At 36.1% G+C, this 9508-nt stretch overlaps 1 pseudogene; it reads right to left on the bottom strand.

Moving 5' to 3' along the window:
* The window catches only part of LOC109491239, a 170181-nt pseudogene extending 160972 nt beyond the window's left edge, over positions 1 to 9209 (bottom strand).
* Between the last annotated feature and the right edge of the window lie 299 nt (positions 9210 to 9508).

The raw sequence follows: 9508 nt of genomic DNA, 5'->3' as shown, positions 1-9508 counted from the left end.
GCTGGACTCTCAGACCAGCACCCGCAAGAGAGTGGACTGAGACAGTGAGCCTGGGAACGCCCGTGTCCAAAAGTCTGAAAACAGGAGCTCCCGACCGCACACTCAAACTAGAGTGAAACCGAGAGCTCAGGAGTGCAAGCGCGACCAGACTGAAAACTGGCGCTCCAGAGCANGGCGGACTCGCGGTCAGCACCCGTGAGACACCAGACTGAGACGGGGAGCTCCGGGAGCCCGCGCGGGGCGGCTGGCGGCGGGCGGGGTTGGAAACACAAAGGACAGAGACGTGCCGGCCCTGGAAGTGAGGGCTGGGACGCCGGGTGTGGGGCGCACAGCCCGGGATGCTGCAGGGTTGAGCAGCACCAACAGAAACAGAGTTAAAGTGGCCAGAACATCAGTGGAGAACGATCCGCGATCCCTCTGTTCTGAGACAGAGGCTGAATTTCAGCCGCTGCTGCTCTCTCAGAAGAGGCATAGCAAACCGCCAGGGAAAGCCGCCAGAGAACAAAAGCCCGGATATACCGGCTCACAGGGTGCCCATGCCCATCCCCCCTCGCAGGGGACACGGAGACTCTACCCAAACAGGGTTTCCTGAGTATCCGGAGGCAGGCCCCTCCCCCAGAAGGCAGGCTGAAAAATCAAGAAGCCCACAACTCGGGGCACCTGGGTGGTGCAGTCATTAAGTGCCTGTCTTCAGATTAGGGCGTGATCACAGCGTTCCGGAAAGGAGTCCCTCATCGGGCTTCTCNGCTCTATAAAGGTAAAAAGGCCCCAAGAGTGATACAGAGCAGCAAGTCACAACCGATACAAAGACTTTAAAGAGAAATGGCATCATTAAAATCATATCTGTCAATAATCTCTATCAATCTAAATGGCTTAAACTCTCCCATAAAACGCCACAGGGTTGCAGATTGGATAAAAAGACATGACCCATCCATTTGCTGTCTACAAGAGACTCATTTTGAACCCAAAGATGCATTCAGACTTAGAGTAAGGGGATGGAGTACCATCTTCCACGCAAATGGACCTCAAAAGAAAGCTGGAGTAGCAATTCTCATATCAGATAGACTGGATTTTAAACTAGAGGCCATAGAGAGAGATACAGAAGGGCACTATATTATTCTTAAAGGAAGTATTCAACAAGTGGATATGACAATTATTAATATATATGCCCCCAACAGGGGAGCAGCAAGATACACAAGCCAACTCTTAACCAAAATAAAGAGACATATAGATAAGAACACAGTAATAGTAGGGGACCTCAACACCCCACTATCAGAAATAGACAGAACACCCTGGCAAAAACTAAGCAAAGAATCAAAGGCTTTGAATGCCATACTCGACGAGTTGGACCTCATAGATATATATAGAACACTACACCCCAGAACCAAAGAATACTCATTCTATTCAAATGCCCATGGAACATTCTCAAGAATAGATCATGCTCTGGGACACAAAACAGGTCTCAGCCAATACCAAAAGATTGAAATTATCCCCTGCATATTCTCAGACCACAACGCTCTGAAATTGGAACTCAACCACAAGGAAAAACCTGGAAGAAACTCAAACACTTGGAGGCTAAGAACCATCCTGCTCAAGAATGACTCGATAAACCAGGAAATCAAAAAACAAATTAAACAATTTATGGAGACCAACGAGAATGAATACACAACGGTCCAAAACCTATGGGATACTGCAAAGGCAGTCCTAAGGGGGAAATACATAGCCATCCAAGCCTCACTCAAAAGAATAGAAAAATCTAAAATGCAGTTTCTATATTCTCACCTCAAGAAACTGGAACAGCAACAGAGGGACAGGCCTAACCCACTGACAAGGAAGGAGTTGACCAAGATTAGAGCAGAAATCAATGAATTAGAGACCAGAACCACAGTAGAGCAGATCAACAGGACTAGAAGCTGGTTCTTTGAGAGAATCCATAAAATTGATAGACCACTGGCAAAACTTGTCCAAAAACAAAGAGAAAGGACTGAGATTATTAAAATTATGACTGAAAAGGGAGAGGTCACGACCAGCACCATTGAAATTGCAAGGATTATTAGAAACTTTTATCAACAGCTATATGCCAAAAAACTAAACAATCTGGAAGAGATGGAGGCCTTCCTGGAAACCTATAAACTACCAAGACTGAAACAGGAAGAAATAGATTTCTTAAATAGGCCAATTAACTATGAAGAAATTGAGTCAGTGATAAACAACCTTCCAAATAATAAAACTCCAGGCCCAGACGGTTTTCCTGGGGAATTCTACCAAACATTCAAAGAAGAAATAATACCTATTCTCCTAAAGCTATTTCAAAAAATAGAAACAGAAGGAAAGCTACCAAACTCATTCTATGAGGCTAATATTACCTTGATCCCCAAACCAGGCAAAGACCCCCTCAAAAAGGAGAATTACAGACCGATTTCTCTAATGAATATGGATGCCAAAATCCTCAACAAGATCCTTGCTAATAGAATCCAACAGTACATTAAAAGGATTATCCATCATGACCAAGTGGGATTCATACCTGGGATGCAAGCATGGTTCAACACTCGCAAATCAATCAATGTGATACATCATATCAACAAGAAAAGACTCAAGAACCATATGATCCTCTCAATTGATGCAGAAAAAGCATTTGACAAAATACAGCATCCTTTCCTGATTAAAACCCTTCAGAGTGTAGGAATAGAGGGTACATTTCTCAATCTCATAAAAGCCATCTATGAAAAGCCTACTGCAAGCATTATTCTCAATGGGGAAAAGCTGGAAGCCTTTCCCTTAAGATCAGGAACACGACAAGGATGCCCACTCTCGCCACTATTATTCAACATAGTACTAGAAGTCCTTGCAACAGCAATCAGAAGACAAAAAGGGATCAAAGGGTATCCAAATCGGCAAAGAAGAAGTCAAAATGTCTCTCTTCGCAGATGACATGATACTCTATATGGAAAATGCAAAAGAATTGACTCCCAAACTATTAGAAGTCATAGAACAATTCAGTAAGGTGGCAGGATACAAAATCAATGCCCAGAAATCAGTTGCATTTCTATACACGTATAACGAGACTGAAGAAAGAGAAATTAGGGAATCCATCCCATTTACAATAGCACCAACAACCATTGTTACCTTGGAATTAACTTAACCAGAGACGTAAAGGACCATATTCTAGAAACTATAAATCACTCTTGAAAGACATTGAGGAAGACATAAAAAGATGGAAAAATATTCCATGCTCATGGATTGGAAGAATTAACATAGTTAAAATGTCCATGCTACCCAGAGCAATCTACACTTTCAATGCTATCCCGATCAAAATACCGAGGACATTTTTCAAAGAACTGGAACAAATAGTCCTTAAATTTGTATGGAACCAGAAAAGGCCCCGAATCTCCAAGGAACTGTTGAAAAGGAAAAACAAAGCTGGGGGCATCACAATGCCGGATTTCGAGCTGTACTACAAAGCTGTGATCACAAAGACAGCATGGTACTGGCATGAAAACAGACCCATAGACCAAGGGAACAGAATAGAGAACCCAGAAATGGACCCTCGGCTCTTTGGGCAACTAATCTTTGATAAAGCAGGAAAAAACATCCAGTGGAAAAAAGACAGTCTCTTCAATAAATGGTGCTGGGAAAATTGGACAGCTACATCCAAAAGAATGGAACTTGACCACTCTCTCTCACCATACACAAAAAGAAACTCCAAATGGATGAAAGACCTCGATGTGAGACAGGAATCCATCAAAATTCTGGAGAACATAGGCAACAACCTCTACGACATCAGCCAGAGCAACCTTTTTCATGACACATCTCCAAAGGCAAGAGAAACAAAAGATAAAATGAACTTATGGGACTTCATCAGGATAAAAAGCTTCTGCACAGCCAGGGAAACGGTCAAAAAAACTAAGAGGCAGCCCACGGAATGGGAGAATATATTTGCAAATGACACTACAGATAAAGGACTGGTATCCAAGATCTACAAAGAACTTCTCAAACTCAATACATGAGAAACAAATAAACAAATCAAAAAAAAGGGCAGAAGATATGAACAGACACTTTTCCAATGAAGACATACAAATGGCAACAGCCCATGAAAAAATGTTCAAAGTCATTAGCCATCAGGGAAATTCAAATCAAAACCACACTGAGATACCACCTTACGCCAGTTAGAATGGCAAAAATAGACAACGCAAGAAACAACAATTGTTGGAGAGGATGTGGAGAAAGGGGATCCCTCCTACATTGTTGGTGGGAATGCAAGCTGGTACAGCCACTCTGGAAAACAGTGTGGATGTCCCTTAAAAAGTTAAAAATTGAGCTACCCTATGAGCCAGCCATCGCACTACTGGGTGTTTACCCCAAAGAGACAGACGTAGTGAAGAGAAGGGCCATATGCACCCCAATGTTCATAGCAGCATTGTCCACAATAGCTAAATCGTGGAAGGAGCCAAGATGCCCCTCAATAGATGACTGGATTAAGAAGCTGTGGTCCATATATACAATGGAATGTTACTCAGCTATAAGAAAGAATGAATTCTCAACATTTGCTGCAACATGGACGGCACTGGAGGAGATAATGCGAAGTGAAATAAGTCAAGCAGAGAAAGACAATTATCATATGATTTCGGTCATCTATGGAACATAAGAACTAGGATCGGTAGGGGAAGAAAGGGATAAAGAAATGGGGGGTAATCAGAAGGAGGAATGAAACATGAAGAGACTATGGACTATGAGAAACAAACTGAGGACTTCAGAGGGGAGGGGGGTGGGGGAATGGCATAGACTGGTGATGGGTGGTAAGGAGGGCACGTATTGCATGGTACATTGGGTGTTATACGCAACTAATGGAGCATCGAACTTTACATCGGAATCCGGGGATGTACTGTATGGTGACTAACATAATATAATAAAAAATCATTAAAAAAAAAAAAGAAGAACACACACAACATTTATCAATTAAGTTTACTGTCTTATTTTAGTTAATGGCATCCCAAAATAATTACTCTAGTAACATCAAAGATTCCTGATCATAAATCACCATAACAAATATAATAAAATTTTGAAATATTGTGGGAATTATCAATATGTGACATAGAGATATGAAGTGAACAAATGCCGTTGGAAAAATGGTGCTGATAGGTATTCTTGATTCAGAGGTGCTACAAACCTTCAATTTATAAAAAGTGCAATATCTGCAAAATGCAATACCTGTGAAGCACAATAAAGCAAAAGGCAATAAATTGAGTTATACCTGTACAAATTTGTACGTTATAGTTTGAAGGCATGTATATCGGAGGTTATTTGTCCTTTCAAATTAACACTTTATGAAACTTTGAAGCTACATAGATTTCCCATATCAACTATTATTGAACTACACGTAATTTGGAGGCTATAACTCACAGAAAGCAAAAGGGAATGATGATGTAACAAGATGCACACAACCTTATATACAAGATGAAACAGGAGAACTTCTAGTGATGGTGATAATGTATGAAAAAGAAGATCAAATTAGATTTACAAAACTCTCTCCCTTAAGTTGGGTATCTAATAGAGGTCCTCCAGTTGTATTTGGGTACTCGGTGTTTAACACTCCTTTCTAAAGAGTAGTGCTATATTTATGTTTATTAAGGATATTAAGCTTTTATTAAACATATTTTGCACATTACCATGTGTCAAACTGTCCATGTATTATTTAATTAATTCTTAAAATAATTCAGTGGAATAATTTGATCATCACTTTATAGGAGAACTGATAATGGTTGGGAAATTTGTCCAATATCATATAATTAGTAGAAGTTAAAGCTCTGCATTAAAATATTATATAAAAGTGAAAATAGTCACTTATATATTCATTTATAAATTCAAGGTAGATTGAATTCTTTTCATGTACCTTTTTAAAAAATTTAATCATTTCTAAGTGTACATTACACACTATTTTCCAGTTTCTCTCATTGATGTATAATGTTAGCAACATGAACTCAACATACTAAAATATTAGTGATATCATCAGAAGTAACACCTTTCCTAGAATTTCCAAATAGTGAGTTATTCATTAAAGAATCATAAGAAAATATTGATTATTTTAATCACAAAATTAAATGAGAATTAACAAATATACATGTTCAAGAAAATATCATATAGATAATGTAGAATTTCAAAAGGCAAAAAGCAAAAATATTATAAGCTAGAAAGTGGAGAAAAGAAAGGGGCACTATAAATATAAAAATACAGCAAAGTGTCACTCTAACAGAATTTATATAGGTACAAATATGTATAAAACCAAGATCCAAATGAAATATAAGTACATATATCTAGATTCAATAAATTCATCCATGTTAATCTTATATGCAAAAAAGTGTAAATTGATTGACGATGCATACAAATAGATTCATGATGAGTTCAACTACTTATTCCAAAGAAGTATGATTAATTGAAAAGTATAATAGATAAAACTCTACAAAATTGGAATGGGCTGTCTTTGGAAATAAGTTAGTTACACATCACTGAAAGTAGAGAATTATTTAATAAATAGTCACATATAAATATAAAATGTGCAAATTTTACTCTATAAATGTGATTTTTGTATTTCCAATTCTATTCTTCCAAGTGAGTTGTATTGATATTATGAATATTTCTTACCATCTCTTCTGAGTACTAATGCCACAAGTAATATCCATTGCAAAAGGCACTGGTAAATTTCAACTTGTGAGATCAGACTTGACTCATAAAGTTCTGCCCAAATATGGGACTGAGAAATGGCAGATGAGAAGAAATTACTGAACTTGGTAGGGAGACTCACAGGGCTAGCAGGTGATTAAAACCATAGAGAAATGGATTGGGTAAAAGATAGGAGAAAAAATGGAAAGTAGATTACCTTAAAGACTGGTGAGTTTATTCACAAGTTTCACTAAGTTCTGCTGAGATGGGATAGGTGTGTATCCTACTCCAGTTGAAGAAAGGACATTTTAAATTTTGTTATTCTTAATGTAGGTCAAGATTTTAAAAGATCAGCTCTATTTTGTTCTTATTTTGCTGACTGTTTCCATCATGAAAAAGTATTGGAATTGTCAAATTTTCCTGCATCTATTGAGATGATTAGGTAGGGTTCTCCCCTTTTATTAATATGCTATATTGCATTAATTGACTTTCATATGCTACGCAAACCTTACTTCCCTGGGATAAATCTTTCTTGGATATAGTATATCATTATTTTTATATGCTGTTAAATTCAACTTATATTTTGTTTAGAATTTGTGCATACATATTTATAAGGGTACTGGTCTTTTGTTTCTTTTTGGTGACATTTATCTCTGGCTTTGGTATTATAGTAATACTGCAAAAGTATTACTCATAGAATGGTTTAGGAGGTGTAATTTCCTTTTTTTTTTTTTTTTTGAAGAGTTTAAAAAGGAATAACAGGCATCACTTATTTAAGTGTTCACCTGTGAAGCCGTCTTATTCTGGAGTTTATTATATTGGAAGGCTATTTTCTTTTTTCTTTTTTAATTTTTAATTTTTATTCCATTTTATTTTTATTCCATTTTGCTTGTTATAGATCTATTCAGATTTTCTATTTCTTCTTGAATCACTTTCTGTAGCTTGTATTTCTAGAAATCAATCTACTTAATCCAAGTTGTTGGCATATGATTATTTATAATATTCTCTTATAATCCTTTTATTTCTTTGAATTCAGCAGTTCTTTCATTCCTGATTTTAATAATTTGAGTCCTCTCTAATTTTCATAGTCAGTCTTACTAAATGTGAATTCTAAAGACTAACTTTGATTTTGTTGATTTTCTTTATTTCTCTATTTTTCATTTTAAGTGTTTCTATTCATATCTTCCTTATTTTCTTTTTGTTTAAGTTTAGTTGGCTCTTTTTCTATTTTGAAATAAAAGATTAGGGTTTTGATTTTATTTTTTAGAATGTAGTCATTTAAGTTATAATTTCCCACTGAGCACTGCTTTTAATGAATCCTATACATTTTTAAATTGGTTTTGATTTTTGTTCATTTTTAAGTATTTTCTAATTTGCCTTGTGATTGTTTTTTGACCCATGATTATTTAGAACTGTGCTAATTTCCACATATTTGTGAATTTTCCACATTTCTTTTATCTCTCATTTCCATTGTGGTAAAGGAAGTATTTATAAATTTAATCTTTTAAAATGTATTGAGACTTTTTATGGCCTAACATATGGTCTGTACTGTGAATGATCCACATCCAATTGAGAAGAATGTGTATTCTACTGTTTTTGGGGTGAATTGCTCTATATATGTCTGTTAGCTCCAGTTGGTATTTAATTTTTTCAAGTCTTCTATATTCTTACTATTTTTCATTCTAGTTTTTCTATTCCTTATTGAATAAAGGTTATTAATATCTCAAAGTATTATTGAATTATCTATTTTCTGTTAATTTCTGTCAGTTTATCTACATATATTTTAGAATTCTGTGTCACACATATGATTGTAATTGTTATATGTTCTTAATGAATTGATCATTGTGTTATGCAATGCCCTAATTTTTCCCAAGTAATATTTCTTATATTAAAGTTTATTTTGTGTGGTATCAACATAGGTACTCCAGATCTTTTCTATTACTGTTATGGAATATAATTTTTTAATTCTTTTAATCTATTTGTGTCTTTGAATCTAAAGTAAGTTCCTTTAAAAAATTATCTTGCAGACAAAATACACTAGATTGTTTTCATCCATTTTGTTAATCTCTGTATTTTAATTAGAGTTTAAGCCATTTATACTTAATGCAATAATTAATAAGGAAGGACATATTTCTGCTCTTAATTGTCTGTATGTCTCATGTCTTTTTATCTCTTGTGTTAAATTATTTCTTTTTCATAGCTATTAAGAAACATTTGAATTTTCTTAGTGTTTTCCTTTAAGATTACAAGTGGCATCTTAATTTATAACAATGTAGCTTGGATATTAATGTCAATTTAATTTTAATAGTATACGATCATTTTAGATTTTATATAGATTGGCTTTTTCTTGGTGTTGTTATTGCTGCAAATTTATCTTCATACATTGTGTAGTCACCAACATAGATGTATAATTATTGTGCTGTGCAATTGTCTTTTAATTCATATAAAATAATATAATGAATTATGACAAAAATACATTATGCTACCTTTTATATCTACTGTGCACTTACCTTTATTTTGTTCTTCACTTCTTTATCTAGATTTGAGTTCATGTCGAGTGACCTTTCATTTTAGCCTTAAGCTCCTTCAGGGATACCTGGGTGGCTCAGTCTGTTGAACGTCTGACTCGGTTTCAGCTCAGGTCATGATCTCATGGGTTTTGGAATTGAGCCCTGTGTCAGGCTTCGTGCTCAGCAGGGAGACTGCCTGAAGATTCTCTTCCTCTGCTCCTCCCTGCCATGTGCTTTCTCTCTCTAAGATAGATAAATAAATATTTTTTTCCTAAGATTTTATTTATGCATTTGAGACAAAGAGATAGATAGAGAGCATGAGGAGGGGGGCAGGCAGAGGG

The sequence above is a fragment of the Ailuropoda melanoleuca genome, chromosome 5, assembly GCF_002007445.2.
Source record: "Ailuropoda melanoleuca isolate Jingjing chromosome 5, ASM200744v2, whole genome shotgun sequence".
NCBI lineage: Eukaryota > Metazoa > Chordata > Mammalia > Carnivora > Ursidae > Ailuropoda > Ailuropoda melanoleuca.
The sequence above is the reverse complement of the archived record's forward strand: the minus strand, read 5'-3'. Positions and strand labels throughout refer to the sequence as shown.